Below are 17,091 nucleotides of genomic sequence, written 5' to 3' on the forward strand. Positions count from 1 at the left end.
GGTAAACCAAAATTCGAACCATTAATGACCAAAAATCGATAAAAAATATCTTATTGGTTTAGCGTATTTAAAAACCAAAAATTGATAAACCGAACTGATAATACATAAAACCAGACTAAACCGATTGATCACACCCTTAACCGGTCCCCCCTTTCAATTTTTTTACCCAAAGAAAACGCAAAAAACAACCATTTGAGGGAGGTCCTACCACAAGAGTTGTCAAAAAGGGCCGGCCCAGCCTCACCCTGCCCAAGCCTCGCAGGCCAAGAAATTTGAAGGGCTGGGGAGGGCCGGTCCTTTATTTGGTAGGGCCTAAAAATGCTCAACCCAACCCGACCCTAGAAGGGCCGAGGGTTGGGGCGGGCTAGCCCTTCTTTTATTCTTTTTTTTTCTTTTCAAACTTATAATTCTATAACATCAAGAAAATGAGAAGATTTTCAAATCAAATATGGCAAATAATGGCGTTGTTTCAATAACACTAGGAAAAATCTAGTGTAATTAGCATTATCTCGCATACCAGATACACGAGTGAGAAAAGAGTGACAAGCAAGATGGGAGGGAGGCGAGGGTGCGAGATTTATATATGTATTTTAGATACATGCGAATTTACTTGGATAAAGTGTATCTAGAACAAATTAATCTAATTTGAGTCCATATATTCCAAGATACATGTATCTGGGTACGAAGATTCATAATATTACAACATATCGTGTATTCAAATAATTAGATTATATACTAGTGAGATTATTGTAAATTACTCTTAAATAAAAAGTTTTGGTCCATGGGCCGACCCCGACCCAACCTCGATCAAGCCTTAAGGGCCAAGGGCTTATATGGGCCGGGCTTATAAGCCCCAATTTTAAATGGGTTTGAAAAATCTTATCACAACCCTACCCTAATAATGGATAGGGTTGGGCCGGCCCCATGGGCTAAGCCCATTTTGACGGCTCTACCTGCCACCATAAAAAGTTAGTTTCAGACAATTTGATTCAAATCAACCCTAAACAACATTAGATTTAGGTATATATTTCCAACATGTTTTTGTTCAATGGCTTTTATATGTCACTCTAAAGCATGTTTGTTGGTTCATTAGTCTTGATTTTCGATATAATTGTAGTTTCTGTCCCCTTTCCCCTTGTTTTCAATGCTTTTTTCTTGGCATGCAGTCAGTGGCGAATCCAGGATTTAGAGTTTGTGGGTGCCAAATAGACTTATCGATTAAATTAATTTTATTGAATTATTCGTCTTTTCGATATATATCATAAATCAATCAATAAAATATAAATAATAAGATATTACACTTTTATTGAGTATTTAATCAAATAAAAGAAAAGTCAAAAGAGTAATAATGTAATTAATTTAATTTAAGTCAATAACAATTATAAAAAAAATAAAAAATAAAATTTTGCTAGATGTTTTTCCTTAAAAAAACTTGCTTGGAGCTTTTTTTTTCCTTAAAAAACGTATGCAGCAAATTTCTCAAAAAAATAGGTACAAATGGAATTCAAACCTGCAACATCAACCTTCTAAAGTTGCCTTCCTACCGTGGCACCACAAGCCAATTTTGTTCTGTGGGTGACACGCTTTATATTTATATAAATATTATATATATATACCTATGTATATATAGAGTTTCCGTCGAAGTTCAGGGGTGGCGTGGCACCCCCACAGCCCTTCATAGATCCGCCACTGCATGTAGTCGCATTACCACTAGGGGCAGATCTAAGGGTTGGTAGAGTGTTCACCCGAATCCCCAAAACAAAAAATAATATTATATATAAGGTAATTTTTTTTTATGTATATATATATAGATTTTGAATCCCCTAAACACATGTCAAGAGGTAGACAATTCCCTAGGGGGTCAAAATTTACTCTGAAGGTTCCAAGTTCAAATCCTAGGCACTATATTTTAATGTACTGCCATGCATTTTGCTCATTTTTTTAAAAAGATTAAATTTTAAACAAGTCCCTGGTTAATTGTATATTAAATGTTCTTGTATTATTACTTGCTGATTATTTTATTACTTGTTAATTGTTCATTATAGTACATTGTCGTAGTTAATTGATAATTCCTTTTTAAGTTACATTAATTAACTAGTTGATCATATCGGATTTTTATGTGCTAATTAGATTTAGGGTGAAAAAGGTTAGTTAGTTAGGGTTGATAATCATTGACGAAACTTTAAACTTAGGTATGAACCATCATACTAACAAAAAGATTTAACAAAAAGTCGTTGAAAAATGGTTAATGAACTATTTAAATCTACCATACTAACAAAAAAGACTTGAAAAAATGTTTTTGGAGATACAATTTGCAATGTCCTCGAGTCATGAATAACTAACTATAAGCTTTAAACCTTCCATACTAACAAAAAAAAGACTTAAAAAAAGTATTTAAAAAAAAATTAGAGTTGGTATTGGAATTTCAAGATACAATTTGCACCGTCTAGTTCTAGCTCTAGGATTGTTGTTGCTTATTCTTCACCTTCAATGTTGCCGTCTATTGCCTTGAGATAACTCAATAACTAGATTTGGTTTGCTTCCCATTTTTCCTTTTATACGTGTGGAATAATTAGGTTGTAGTAACTTAGAATTATTGAAGTAGGATCCTCTAAGGATATTTCTTCCTTAATGAGAGTCCTTTTAGAATTTTTTTCTTCGCGGAGATTCTTTCCATCTTAGTAACTATCTCACTTGTACTTATTTAAGTTTTATAGGCGTATCTTGTTTTTCTATAATTTGTCATCGTAAAAATGTCAAATATCAATTATGAGCCCACGTATTCCATCACTTTTTCTCTTTTTGATGATGACAAACAATGACACCTTTAATCAACAACATAATGATATCTTTCGCCTTTTGCCATCATTGAAAAGAAACAAAGCAGTCGAATTAACACAACAATGGGTGCAATAATGAAGACTCATGGTCACTGAGGCTACATAGACACATACATCAAAGTGAAGAGGCACATTAGTGTGAAGATTGATATTAACCAACCCAATTCTGCCTTTAGGAAGGAATGTAGGAAAGGAAAGCACTTGGAAGAGGCTGGACTTTGGCTTCAGGAAGAAAGCCCTGCACGACCTAGTAATTTAATCTAGATTCACGCTTATGAGTGAAACAGGTTCTTTAACGAGCTCCAACAAAGCACTAAGAGTAGTAAGTAAAAGACACACAATAATTTTACGTGGAAAACATCCGGCTCAAAAGGTGTAAAAAACCACGACATGTACCCCTATATGATTTAACTCCAACTTCACTAAATCAATGAGCCTCAACAATTTAAGATAACAGACTCTGTAACATAAGGAACTAACTCTAATTCCTGAACTTCAAGTTATGGATTCGGATTACTAGTCTTGTAATACTAAGAACTAACTTTGATTCCTAAACTTCTAAGTTATAAATTCATATTACAATTCTTGCAATCCTATGAACTAACTCTAATTCCTAAACATCAAAACAACCCTCCCAAGGTATGTGTTCCCAACTCTTCAAGTTATCCCAATATGAAGACAACACTCTTAATTCAGTTTATAACTCACTCAACTAAGATTACATCAAGACTCAATCGCAAAGAAGAACTCCTAATGCGTATATAAACTTTGTAATCTGCTGGTAGCACTTGCGAAGTCAATTTTCCAATTGCCCTTTTTGCTATGTGAGTGCTTGCGTCTTCTATAGAATTTTTTCTTTTATTTATAGACTTTTGCTTTCCAAGTTGTACTTAACTTGAGTTTCTTGGTTCCAATCATCATCTGAGTCACTCCCTCGTCTACCAACTGAGGTTTTTCTCTCTTTGCCTATGAGAGCTTTCTTCCCCTCAGTGGGGATTCAATCCTTGAAGTTTTAGCGGGAGGCCAGCCCCAAATGGCTTCCCTCTCCACAATGAGGGCTATGGTATGGAATTGTCGAGGCCTGGGGGGTCCTTGACAACTCCTTTTTTGAAGGAGACTATGCATCTCCACTCCCCAGATATAATTTTCTTAGTGAAACCAAAAATAAGGATATTATTGTTAAGCGAGTTCATAGGCAACTTAATAAGCCTTATGCTACAATTGTGGACCCTGTTGGTTTATCTGGAGGCTTGAGCTTATTTTGGAATGATAAAGGTTAGGTTTGTCAATCTCACACTCGCATTTTTATGTTGAAACTTTGGTGCATGAGCTCTCAACTGATTTTAAATATTGGTGCATCTTTGTGTATTTGAGCACTGATAGAGTTATTCGTAAAGCACAATTAACATAACTAACGTTAAAATCGGCTAATTGGGGTCCTCTCTGGATCATTGTTGGAGATTTTAATTGATATTATGGACAACTCGGAAAAGGTAGGATGTAGAAGTAGAGAAGTAGCTTATTTTAAAGACTTTAAGAATTTCTTGTGGAACTTAGGGGCAGTTGATTTAGGATTTAAAGGGAAGCCTTGGACTTGGTGGTGTTTTAGGGAGCATGATGGAATTATCCAAGAGAGATTAGATAGAGTCATTGTATCTCCCAGATGGTGTTTAGAATTCCCTTTGGCCCAAATAATTCATTTGAATACTGAGGCTTCAGATCACTCTGCTCATTTACTAAATACCGATCCTAAGCCTATAAGAAAAAAGCGACACTTCTATTTTGATAAAAAATGGAGTGAAAAGGATGCAGTGAATAATTTAGTAACAAGGTCTTGGCAAGAACAAGTAGATGGTGATACGCTCAAATTACACCTCCCTAAAGAAGCATAAGCGATCGTTATCAAGTAAACAACCCAACTTGTATGTTGGGGTCGATCCCACGAGGAATATAGTTTAGACTTCACTTTAACCAATAATTATGTCCGTTTAGTCAAATTACTTCCAGAAACAAGTAATTAAAAAGGGGGGGGGGGGGATTTGTGAAACAAATTGTAAGAAGTCAGTAAGTAATCAGTAAACAAAAGTCAATTTCAGTTATTATCAAGATGAGAATATTAACTAGGGTATACATGTTCCCCACAAGCTCATAACATAGTAATCCTATTAATAGCAACCCTTTCCTAGTGTACTACATGCAAAGTGATAAGTTAGGTATCTCTAAATCCTTGGTCCGACATCTAGAGAATTTCACCCTGCACCTTGGTCCGGCTACGTGTGTATAACTTTCTAACCCTTACCTTTACCTCATATTAGACATCACATCGATGTTTGGCTTAGTTATTACTTCGTACCAATCGACATTAGCCTATTAGATAGTATCACACTAAATCTATGTTGATAATTCTTTTCTTATTGATTACCTCCTTGGTCCGGCAAGTAGCAACAAGGCGAGTTCTAACGCGTGCACTCGTTAAAAAGACTTCTAAACGAAAGAATTATCAATGCATGCATCAACACTATTCAAGAATTGCTTAGTTACTATTCATACTTTGTTAATCGCTCATGGTTCCCACAACCTTAGTTGTGGAGTTTAGTTACCCATAATCATATGAACACAATTCATTATTTTAGATGAAAGAATTATGAAGTTATGTAAGAAGAACAATAAACCCAGAAATTCAACTTGAATTGCAACAACAAAATCTTCAAAACGAACTTAGGAAATTAAGAATTGCTAAAGTTGCAAGTTAATCTCCCAAGTCAAAAACTAGAATAAAAGTAATAAAGTTTAACCCCTAAAAATGAGGTTTACATGCCCTACTTATAGAAAACAAGTCCTAAATTAAAAGAAAAACAAAATAAGGAAAGTTTGTTCAGGCACGCGTCTTCATTCCAAGAGACTGACTCACGAACCGTCAATGGATCTACGGTCCGTGAGTCCCTTCCGTCAGCCAGGACTTAGAAAATATTTCAGCTTCCCAAAAATCAGCTTCTCTGAAGCAAACGACGGAACTCCAGTACGGACCGTAGATCGATCTACGGTCCGTCAATCCCTCTCCGTAGCTCCACACTTAGAATCTTCAAACATCAGGTACTGGAACCCTCATAGTATCATTCTACGGATCAACAGTACAGTCCGTAGATCAATCTACGGACCGTTAATGGCCACCGTGGTTCCACACATGGTCAGATTTCCCTGATTTTCCATGCCTTGCCTGCTGATCTATGGTCACCATCTACGGAGCGTCAATGGGCCTACGATACGTAGATCACCTCCGTAGACGCCTTGTTCTGCATTTCTTGCAGTTGTCTCTTTACTTCCACGCCTAAACATCTTTCCTGCAAAACATGATAAAAACACATAAAAAAACCAATACAAAAAGGCCCTAGACACACACAACTCTTAAGTGAAATGTATTAAAAATACCGTAAACTCACGATATATCAAATACCTCAATTTAAATCCGTTGTTTGTCCTCAAGCGACGCACTAAGACTCTAAACGACACTTGTATATAAATAAGCAATTTAAGCACAAACAATCACACGACTCTCTATCCCAACTCTCTTTCCGGGTGCAAAATCTGTTCTCTTTGACTCGACAAGCTAAGTCATGCGGATCAATATATGACAAAGATTGACCAACCCACACACAACATACACTGTTTCACTATCACCAAGGTCTCAACTTTCCGATAATGTAACTAGTGCCCTTACTTCAAATGAAATCCCCTGTTTGAATATGACTTTGAGTATAAGGATTCATTCAACACTCACACTCAGAAGTAACTTCAAGTACAATTAGTGCTCAATACCATAGGCTTGCCCTTATTTTCACTGCTTAGACTCTCCAAACTAGATTCTAGGATCACTATACGACTTTCTTGGGTTGTAACGTAGGCTCAGGGTCAAGTGTGGTACATTTGGGTACTTCTTAGTGACTTTCTGCCCTCCTTGACATTACACTAGGCTTTCAACCTCTTTTTGCCCTATTTTTGACATCCTACCATTTTACCTTCTTTCCCTTGATTTTCTTCAACCATGGATGTGACTTTAGACTTTGTAGCTCTTTATTATTTTTTTTATTTTTTTTCTTTTCTTTAGTTTTCAACGAGTCACATCCTTTCCTCTCTTTTTCTTTTTCTCCTTTTCAACATCAAACTCTTTTCATACCCATTTTTCTTTCGGTTTCTTTCTTTCACAGCCACCCTCAACTTATGGGTTTTCCATTGATTGAGATGCACAATACCCGATGTCGGATCAGGGCCAAGATTGAAGTTGCCTTTTACATTAGCCACCCTAAACTTAGAATTTTGGCCTAAGTCGAGGTGTACATGTCCAAGGAGGGACCAGGGCCAACATAGTAGATTATGGGAAGACGAGTTAGAGGTTTAAAAAGAAATGGTCTAATTTAGGCTCAAAGCATTTGGATCAAAGGGAGCATTTAGTTCATTTGGTAGGATTCTCTTTTAGGCAATTTGTGGACTTACCAGAACAAGGGCCTATGATCACTTCCTAGCCTCTAGAGTAGATTGTCTTAGCAGGACTAACCGGGAAAGTTCTAGATTGACACAAAACTATTTGAACAATCAACTATTCTCACACACTCTTGGCACATAGTTTGATTATCAGATTACCCAGTTCAAGTTTTAGCTTAAGTCATACCATCAAGTTGATTCATTATCATGTCATACTCAGAGCCAACACATTCAACTTATCTTAGCCTACAAATTCTAGCACACATCACAAAATTTGGATGGGTATCATTTTTCATAATCCATCATGCTTAATTCTTTTTCATGCTTCTACACATACGATCCTAACACATGCCGGTTTAACAAATATTAAACAGTCTCTTAGGGAAAAAGAACACATGTAAGAAAACCCCAAAAGAGGATTATGAGTTAGGTTACTCCGATTTCACCCTATCACTCACAATCCATTTACCCCACCCCCAACAAAGAATGGTGCAATTATCCCCAATGCACAGAAAAACAGTAAAAAGTAATGGATTTGGGTGAAGCAAACCTGAGGCGCATAACGCCGGCGAATCATCAACAAGCGGGTGGGTTCGGTTTCTCGGAGCCCGCTAAATCAACACTTGGGTCACCCTCAGTAGTGCCCACATCAACAAGGACAACAACATCAGTAGTGCTATCTGCGACTCTAATTGCTCGCGACAGTAGGCAGAACCTCAGACACGTGCATAGAACTCGATGCCCCAACAACTATCTCATGGGCCCTCTGCTGCCTCAACTGCTCATTTATTATTGAGGCTTTATGTGCCTTCTTTTCCTGCCTGCGTTTCCTTTTGCTAGCCTTTTCCTTCTTCGTGAGCTCAGTTTTGTGACTAGATCGGTGCCTCTTACTGCGGGCACGTGCAGGCTTGGGCAGCACATCTGCATCATCTCCACTGAATAGTGCACCCAGGACTGTATAATCGCCTAACGCAGAGGGTGCAACGGTGTGGCTAGGATGGCGTCAACATCAGCCCGAAGACTAGCTAGCTCTGTCTGGAAAGAGGATATATATCAGTAGTAGGACCTGACCTCTCTAGAACTCTCAACTCGAAGGCATCAAGCCGCTTATGAATTGCTTTGACCTTTTGGACTATTTTTGCCTCCATCATTGTTTCTACTCTCTCTTCGGACTCAGCAATCAACTTCCACATCCAGGGCTTAATATGGTGTAGCAGGGTGGCCATTTAGGCCTCTAACTTCTTGACTCGGGCCAGTGGTATAACATTAGCTCCCAAAGGTGTGGTGGCTCTAGATGAGTTGGGGGCCTGACTAGTGGCCTGAGAAGAGGAGGCGAGGGCATCATCAGTGTGGGGTGGAGGGACAGGCTCATCACCATGCATCTGATCCACAACATATACTAAATCAGTACCCAATGACACATCGATCCGTGGCCCTCTGCGAGGAGCAGCCACATTTGCCTCGTCCCAGATCAGGCTAATATCTAAGGTCCCCGTAGGGTGGATCAACCTATCACAATGCTAGAGCGGCACTCCAGAGTCCCTGCACAATTGAAAAATCAAACATGAAAATGGGTAAGTAGTGGAGGTCTTGAACGCCCTCTCGTGAATCTCTGCCAGCAGCATGCAGGCAAAGTCGATCTCCAATCCTACTAATAATGTTGCAACCATGACGGCTCTGTCCCATGTGAGTTAGTTGTCAGCTTTTGTAGGTGACACCCTGTTCTGCACCAACAACCAAAAAAACTTGGCCACCAAAGTCAAGGTCGCCTTCCGAATACCCAAACGTAGTGAACTAACCCACTCCACACGCTCTCTATCTGCAGCTATGTGCCTAGACAACCACAGTAAGACAACCTCTCTCTGCTCGGCACTACGCGTGAAGGCTTCACTCCTCACAGCATCCCATCTGTAATCAAATTCGACCATGTTGAGGGCCCAAGTGTGATTAGGTACAGGGCCATAGAAAAATCGACTGATGGTGGTATGTGAGATGTCTACTGGAAAACCTCGGACCATAGTAGAAGTGATAGGGTCCTGGGCTGTGGCCTTGGACCTCTTGTCAATCAAACCTCGGAGAGTGGCAGCATATGAGGCATAGAACTCCCGCATAATCTCTTCGCTATAGGTCCCAAGGTCTCGAGCCATCCAATCACTTTTGTGAAGTTTAAAAAGCTTGTGGATTTCGGGGACAGTGTGTAAGCTCCCCGTTAGGACTCTGCGTTCCTCTGTAATAAGTCGGGCCATCTTCTCTTTGTCATTATTCATCTTGGCATCCCAATAAATTTGCCATTGGCCCTCAACACACCATCTATTTGGCTCGTCGGCCACTGGAGTAGGGTCATCATTTCGTGGTGCTGGTACTGATTTTGAGCTAGTGGCATCATTAGACGAGGCTGCTTGTTCATTATCGCCGGAACCTGTGGCTGATTTAGCAATAGACTCTGAAGTCTGGGCAGACTAGGACCCTGAAGCATGGGCAGACTCGGACCCTGAAGCATGGCTAGACTTAGAGCCGGACGTAGACCCATTCTCTGAACTGGAAGCAGCTCCAGTTGGTGACCCGATCAGTGTGTGCTCCTCATTAGACTGGGAGACAGTGACTACGTCGAGAATCACCTTCTTGGGGGTGCCTCTGGTGACTCGATGTGCAGTGGGAGAGGTCCTTGTGTTGGAAGGAACGTATGCCGGATCCGTCTCCATATCATTATCTTCGTCAATTAACCTGAAGCTAGGGGCAACAGATTTTGACTTGCCCATTTTTGTGTAGGTGACTAGCTCCTTGGGTGCCATAGAACCTGTGGAAAAGTTATTAGTATTAAGACTAACTAATAACACACTCGAAATAATTTTAGAACTAAAATCGAACACCAACAAATACTAATTTTTTTTTTCAGACAGTGGCTACAGTGGTCATCTATGGTGGAGATCTACGGTCCGTGGATCCCTTTCGTGGATCAAGAGGACCAATAATATTGGTCGCAGAGGGAAACCACGGTTGTACAAAATGATTCGTAGATTGATCTACGGACCGTAGTCCACATCCGTGGTTTCACACTTAGTGAACTTTTCAAGTGCTTCCATCCACGGACCTTATCTACGATCCGTAGATTGATCTACGGTCCGTGGACATGGACACATGGATGGGATCTGTGCCAGGTTTTAGACATACTTTACTTTAAATCTCACATGTTTGACCATTTTCAACAGGGTCCTAGTCTAATCATGCATTTCAACACTTAATCATGCTAGTTTGTCATTCTCAGGATTCAGTTTAATCATTTTAACAAGTATTTAAGACAAACTTTGGAACCCTAAGTCAAAACTTACATTTAGACTTATAATCTCAGACAACAAGGCAATACAATCACTATCTATCATTCCAAGGGTATTGTAACTTCCAATTTTAGCATGCAATTTCATCTAACAATTACCCAAGGTCAAGACCCAATCCCTGACTTTCTATAATCTATCAATGAATCGAAATTCAAAGTGAGGAGAAAGTCTATTACCTTACAGCAACGGGAATGGGGTGATTGTGTGATGATAAATGCTTTCAAGACCAAAAACCACCTCTTCGTTACTAACCCAAACACCAGACCCTTTTGTGGAATATTGAATGAGTATTATTCGGAATGGAAAGAAATCGTGAGAATTATGGGGGAATGGAAGAGATGATTTTATGGGGGAGTTATGGAGTGATTTAGGAGAGTTGAAGTGTTTGAAACAGTTGGAGAGTGAATGGAGGGAACTGGAAATGATTTCAAATTAGGGGAATTTTAAATAGGGGGTCCAGGTCGGGTCAGAAAAAATTAGGGTTTGGATCCACGAGACCCCGTCTACGGTCCGTGGATAAATCTACAGTCCGTAGATTGGGACCGTAAGTGACATTCTAACTTGGGAAATATCAGAAGTTACCTGGGATCTACGGACACTATTTACGATTCGTGGACTGAACCATGGACCATCAATGGGGTCCGTAGACCGCTGCACCAGACCTTTTTCCTACAGATTCTGCTTTTGCCCCTGCACATGTAGCAACCATTAGCACGTTCTTTTTTACATTTTCTGGACACTTTTTAGACACGGACCCTATGTTATGTCTAGCCAACACTAAAACAAAAGTAAAACAACTATCTAAATGAGTACATAGAAGCAACTAAACAAAGAAAATTACTAAACAGAAAACAAAAACCTATTGTTGGCTAGATTTTACATCTTGGGTTGCCTCTCAAACAACGCTTGATTTAACGTCGCGGCACGACGCATGCCTCTTGATTACTCAGACTTCATCAAGATGATAGGCTTCAACAACTTCTTGCACACTTTCTGCGTTTCCCAGATTGATCTTGATCCTTTACCCGTTAACCATGAACCTTGTTCCTTCACTGTTCTCAAGATCAACCGCTCCATGGGGAAGCACTTTTGTGAGCAAAAATGGCCCAGTCCATTTGGATTTGAGTTTGTCCGGAAACAAGTGCATCCTAGAGTTGAATAGAAGCACAAGATCACCCACAACAAATTCTCGCTTTTCAATTTTTTGATCATGATACCTCTTTATCTTCTCCTTGTACAAGGCTGAACTTTCATAAGCTTTTAGGCGAAACTCATCAAGCATATTCAAGTCATTTATTCTTTGATTAGATGTGGCGTCCCAATCCAAATTTAGCTTCTTCATCGCCCACAAAGCCTTATGCTCTAGCTCTATCGGTAAATGGCAAGACTTCCCATATACAAGTTGGTAATGAGACATACCTATGGGGGTCTTGTATGCAGTGCGATAGGCCCATAGAGCATCATCAAGCTTTCTTGACCAATCTGTTTTATTAGCATTCACAGTCTTCGCCAAAATCTGTTTGATCTCTCTGTTGGACACTTCAACTTGCCCGCAAGTCTGTGGGTGGTAAGGAGTGGCTACATTGTTGCGGACACCATACTTCTCAAGTAGTGCCTTGAACAACTTATTACAAAAATAGGAGCCTCCATCACTGATAATCGCCCTCAGTGTACCAAATCTGGAGAATATATTCTTTTTCAAGAATACGGTGACACTTTTACCTTCATTATTGGGGAGCGCAACTTCTTCCACCCACTTCGATACATAATCAACCACAACAAGAATATACTTCATCCCATGTGAACTCACAAATGGACCCATAAAATCAATGCCCCATACATCAAACAACTCTATCACCAATATAAGATTCATAGGAAGCTCTTGCCTCTTTGAAATCCTTCCTTCTCTTTGGCCACGATCACAAGACTTGGCGAAATCATGAGCATCTTGGTGGATGATAGGCCAGTAGTACCCACACTGCAAAATCTTATGCGCAGTCCAAATACCACTATGATGCCTATCAACAGGCGATAAATGGCATGCTTCAAGTACACTCAACATCTCAACCTCGGGCACATAGCGACGAATAATCCCATCAGCACAACTACGATACAAGTAAGGCTCATCCCAAAAGAATTTCTTCACATCATGCATAAACTTTTTCCTTTGGTGAAAAGATAAGTCCGGGGGGCACCAAATCGCTTGCCAAATAATTAGAAAAATCTACAAACCAAGGAATCAGATCATGAGAAGCAACCAATACCCGTTCATCTGGAAAAGTATCATTAATTTCAGCCCTATCACCAAGCTTAAACATAGCCTCTTCCTCTAATCTGGACAAGTGATCGGCAACTTGATTTTTGGTCCCCTTTCTATCTTTTACCACAAAATCAAACTCTTGCAGTAGCAATACCCATCTAATCAACCTCGGTTTTGCATCCTTCTTCGCCATCAAATACTTCAATGCATAATGGTTAGTATGCACTATGACCTTAGTACCAAGCAGGTAAGATCAAAATTTTTTGAATGCAAAAACCACCGCAAGAAGCTCTTGTCCAGTCACAGTATAATTCTTCTGGGCCACATTTAGAGCTTTGCTAGCATAGTAAATAGGATGAAGAATTTTCTCTCGCCTCTGTCCCAATACTACACCAAGCGCCACTCCACTCGCATCACATATTACCTCAAACGGTTGTCTCCAATCTGGTGAAATAATGATAGGTGCAGTAACCAACTTATCCGTTAGCTCTCCAAATGCTCTCAGACAAGTATCATCAAAATCACACTTATACTCTTTTTCGAGCAGTTTGCATAATGGATATGCAATTTTAGAGAAATCTTTGATGAACCTTCTATAGAAACCTGCATGCCCAAGAAAACTTCTAACACCTTTTACAGAGATATGTGGTGGAAGCTTTTCAATTACCTCTACCTTTGCTCTATCAACCTCAATGCCCTTCTCAGAAATTCGATGACCCAGAACTATCCATTCTTTTACCATAAAGTGGCACTTCTCCCAATTTAGCACCAGATTGCAGTCTTCACACCTTTTAAGCACCTCAGCCAGATGATCCAGACATCGGTCAAAAGAGTCACCTACCACATAGAAATCATCCATGAACACTTCAATAGTGTCCTCCACCATATCAGAAAATATCGACATCATACAACGTTGGAAGGTTACTAGAGCATTGCACAACCCAAAGGGCATCCGTTTGAAGGCGAAAGTCCTATAAGGGCAAGTGAAGGTGGTATTATCTTGGTCTTTTGGAGCTATAGAAATCTGATTGTAGCCCAAATAACCATCAAGAAAATAATAACAACCCTTACCAGCAAGTCTATCCAACATTTGATCCATGAATGACATAGGGAAATGGTCATTTTCTGTCCAAGCACTAAGCTTACGGTAATCCATGCAGACTCTCCATCCATTCACAAGCCGCATCGGAGATAGCTCATTTCTCTCATTAGGAACCACAATAATCCCACCTTTCTTGGTCACACATTGAACAGGACATACCCAAATACTATCTGTAATGGGATAGATAACTCCAGCATCCAACCACTTGATGATCTCCTTTTTAACTACCTCTTGCATAGACAAATTTAATTTTCTTTGGTGCTCAGTACTAGGTTTGTGATTAGGCATGAGTTGGATTTTGTGGGAACAAATACCGGGAGGAATCCCAATAATATCCGCAATAGTCCACCCAATAGCTTTGTCACGCCCCGAGCCTACAACCTGGGCGGGACCGGCATTTGGAGACCATTGCTGGCCCCAAGCGAACCCTTGTCCTGACTTTCTTAACTCAGCGGAAACCTAACTCAACAGAATAACTCAATGCAATAAAGGGTCATAAAGTAACCCAACTGATAAAAATTGGCCAAAAGGCAACTCGTGTCTCAAAATAGAATATTTATACATATATACACCGATGAGAGGCTCAAAACTAACTGACTGATTGTCTATGAAGCCTCTATAACACTAAGATGGATGTTGGGACAAACCCCGCAACATCCTAATAAAACAAAACTAGGAACACAAAATAACTGAGTCATTCAGAATGCAAATAAGCTCACCACTGACTCTCGAGTGCTCAACTGGATCAACGGCGTGCTGGATGCTGATCCTGGGTACCTGCGTCTGCATCATCATAAGATGTAGGCCAACTGGCATCAGTACATTGAATGTACGAGTATGCGAGCTGAAAAGCTAAGCAACATAGGCTAGAAGGAAATCTAGAAGAAACTGAATAACTTACCTGGCTCAACTCAACTCAACCTGACTGACTCCTTTCAATATAAGACAATTTAAAACAAGTGCAATATAAAGAAAAGTTATTTAAAACATGTTATAAACTCTGTGTGTATACAAAGATACAACAAGCCTGAGATGTATGCAGAAATACAAATGAACTGATGTATATAAAAATACAATAATTGTTGTGGGAGTTTCTCTAACCGACAACTATCACATAAGAGCTATAGTGATGATACAACGATCAACCTCACGCTGCCAGAGCATCCTATACCCGGCCAAAGGTATAAGACCTGAACTGCCTAATGGATCCACTAGTCTAATTTGAAAAGGATTCATCTAAAAAGTATGAACTTCTTCTACCCATGATGGATACATGGTTCTATGGGGGCTGTGGGTTCTTTGAACGCTCCCCCAATTCGGTGCTCGATACTACTCCCAAAAAGGTACTGGCTCTTATATTTTTAAAACATATTTCTTCCTGCTGATTTGAGATAATTACTCAAAAACTTAGAAGGCTATCTTGGAAATCTCAGTTTCCTTTCTTGCTTCATTTAAAAAGCGATTACTCTTTTCTGGAAAACTAGCCTGAAGGCTCTTTGGAGATCTCAGTTTCCAATCTTGTTTAAATGTAAAAACATTTCTTTAAAACTTCTTTGGGAATACTTAGTTCCCTAATAACTTTTGAGAATTGAACTCAACTCTATACACTTTACTTAACTTGAAAGTTGAGCCTTAAAATGAAGTTAAACGTTCAATAAAGACTCTTGAAAAACTTTAAAGATTTGCATCTTAACTTCTAAGCTTGACTCTAACTTCACTTGACTTTGATCCGAACTTTCCTCGAATTGGATTATGAATTAAAGGATAATAATCTCATGTTTATGGATGAGTTTGGGATGTTTAGATGTACCTTAGAGTGTTGAAAACCACTATAAAACATAGGTACATTACCAAGGAACATGTATGAAAAAGTGGGGAAAGAATGGGGAAGACTGGCATCCCTGGCGCTCTGAGAGGCGCGGGGCGCCAGCCCTCAAATTTCAGAGGGGCCTGCTGGGCGTCCTGCATGGTGCGCCGCCCCAAGGAGGGGGCCTCAGAGCCCTTTTTGGGGCGTGCTGGCTGGTGCGACGCCCCAGTCCTTTTTCCCCAAAAACCCGACTTTCCTCCTTGTTTTTCCAACTCTAAACCTTCTTAACTTCAAAGGTTCCAGCCCCAAACACTTAGAATCATAAAACCCCTTAATATACAATGGATTCAACTCGAAATTACAACCGGAAACATGCACCCAACCAACAAGAAACTTCAACAACAAAACCATAACTTCAACAACACAACCAATCTTTTCTCGGAATTAAAACGAGTTTGGCGTGTGGGGGAATGAACCAACCCAACACTATGATCTCACATACCTTAATAGGGATCACCCCCGACGAAAGCCACGACGATATTGACGAATCCTTGCTTCTTCTTCTCTTTCTCCTCTTCTTTCTCTCTTTTCTCAAAAGCCCTAACTCTCACTTTTTAAAAGGGAAAACTGATGTAAAATCATCTTAGACCCTTGATATACAACCCAAATAAAAGGTGAGGGAAAAGACCAAACTACCCTTAAAATTTCGGATGAACTTCCCTTACCAACATCTCAACTTCGAAAGGGCATAACTCACTCATACAAACTCAGAAAAGAGTAAACTCGGTGGCGTTGGAAAGATCATTCCAAGGGATTTCCAAAAATAATTGACAATACACCTAAATCATACTGAGCTAGGAGTTATGACTACTCAAAGTTGACCAAAAACTCATTTTTTTCCATACTTAATCAATTTTCCAGATTTTAGAATTCTTTCCAAAAATGACTATTTCAAATTTCCAGCTTCTTCATAGTTATTTCAACTTACACGATGTTACACTAACCTCTGTGGAAAAGGTGGTGGAGGTCTAGGTATAGGGACCACTTTCTGAGAAGTATCTGCTTCTTTCTCTGTCGCATTCTCAAACTCTTCTCTAACCTCTACCACATCATCTTTTTTTCGAATCTCAACATCCACTACAGACGGCATAGGTGGATCAATGGTTTTATTACCCCCTCGAGTAGTAACTACCATACAATGACCATCATTCTTTGGATTTTGGATGTTGTTGCTAGGAAGAGTGTCAGGTTGACGTGGATTCACTGTA

This window comes from Solanum stenotomum, chromosome 8 (genome assembly GCF_019186545.1).
Source record: "Solanum stenotomum isolate F172 chromosome 8, ASM1918654v1, whole genome shotgun sequence".
Lineage (NCBI taxonomy): Eukaryota > Viridiplantae > Streptophyta > Magnoliopsida > Solanales > Solanaceae > Solanum > Solanum stenotomum.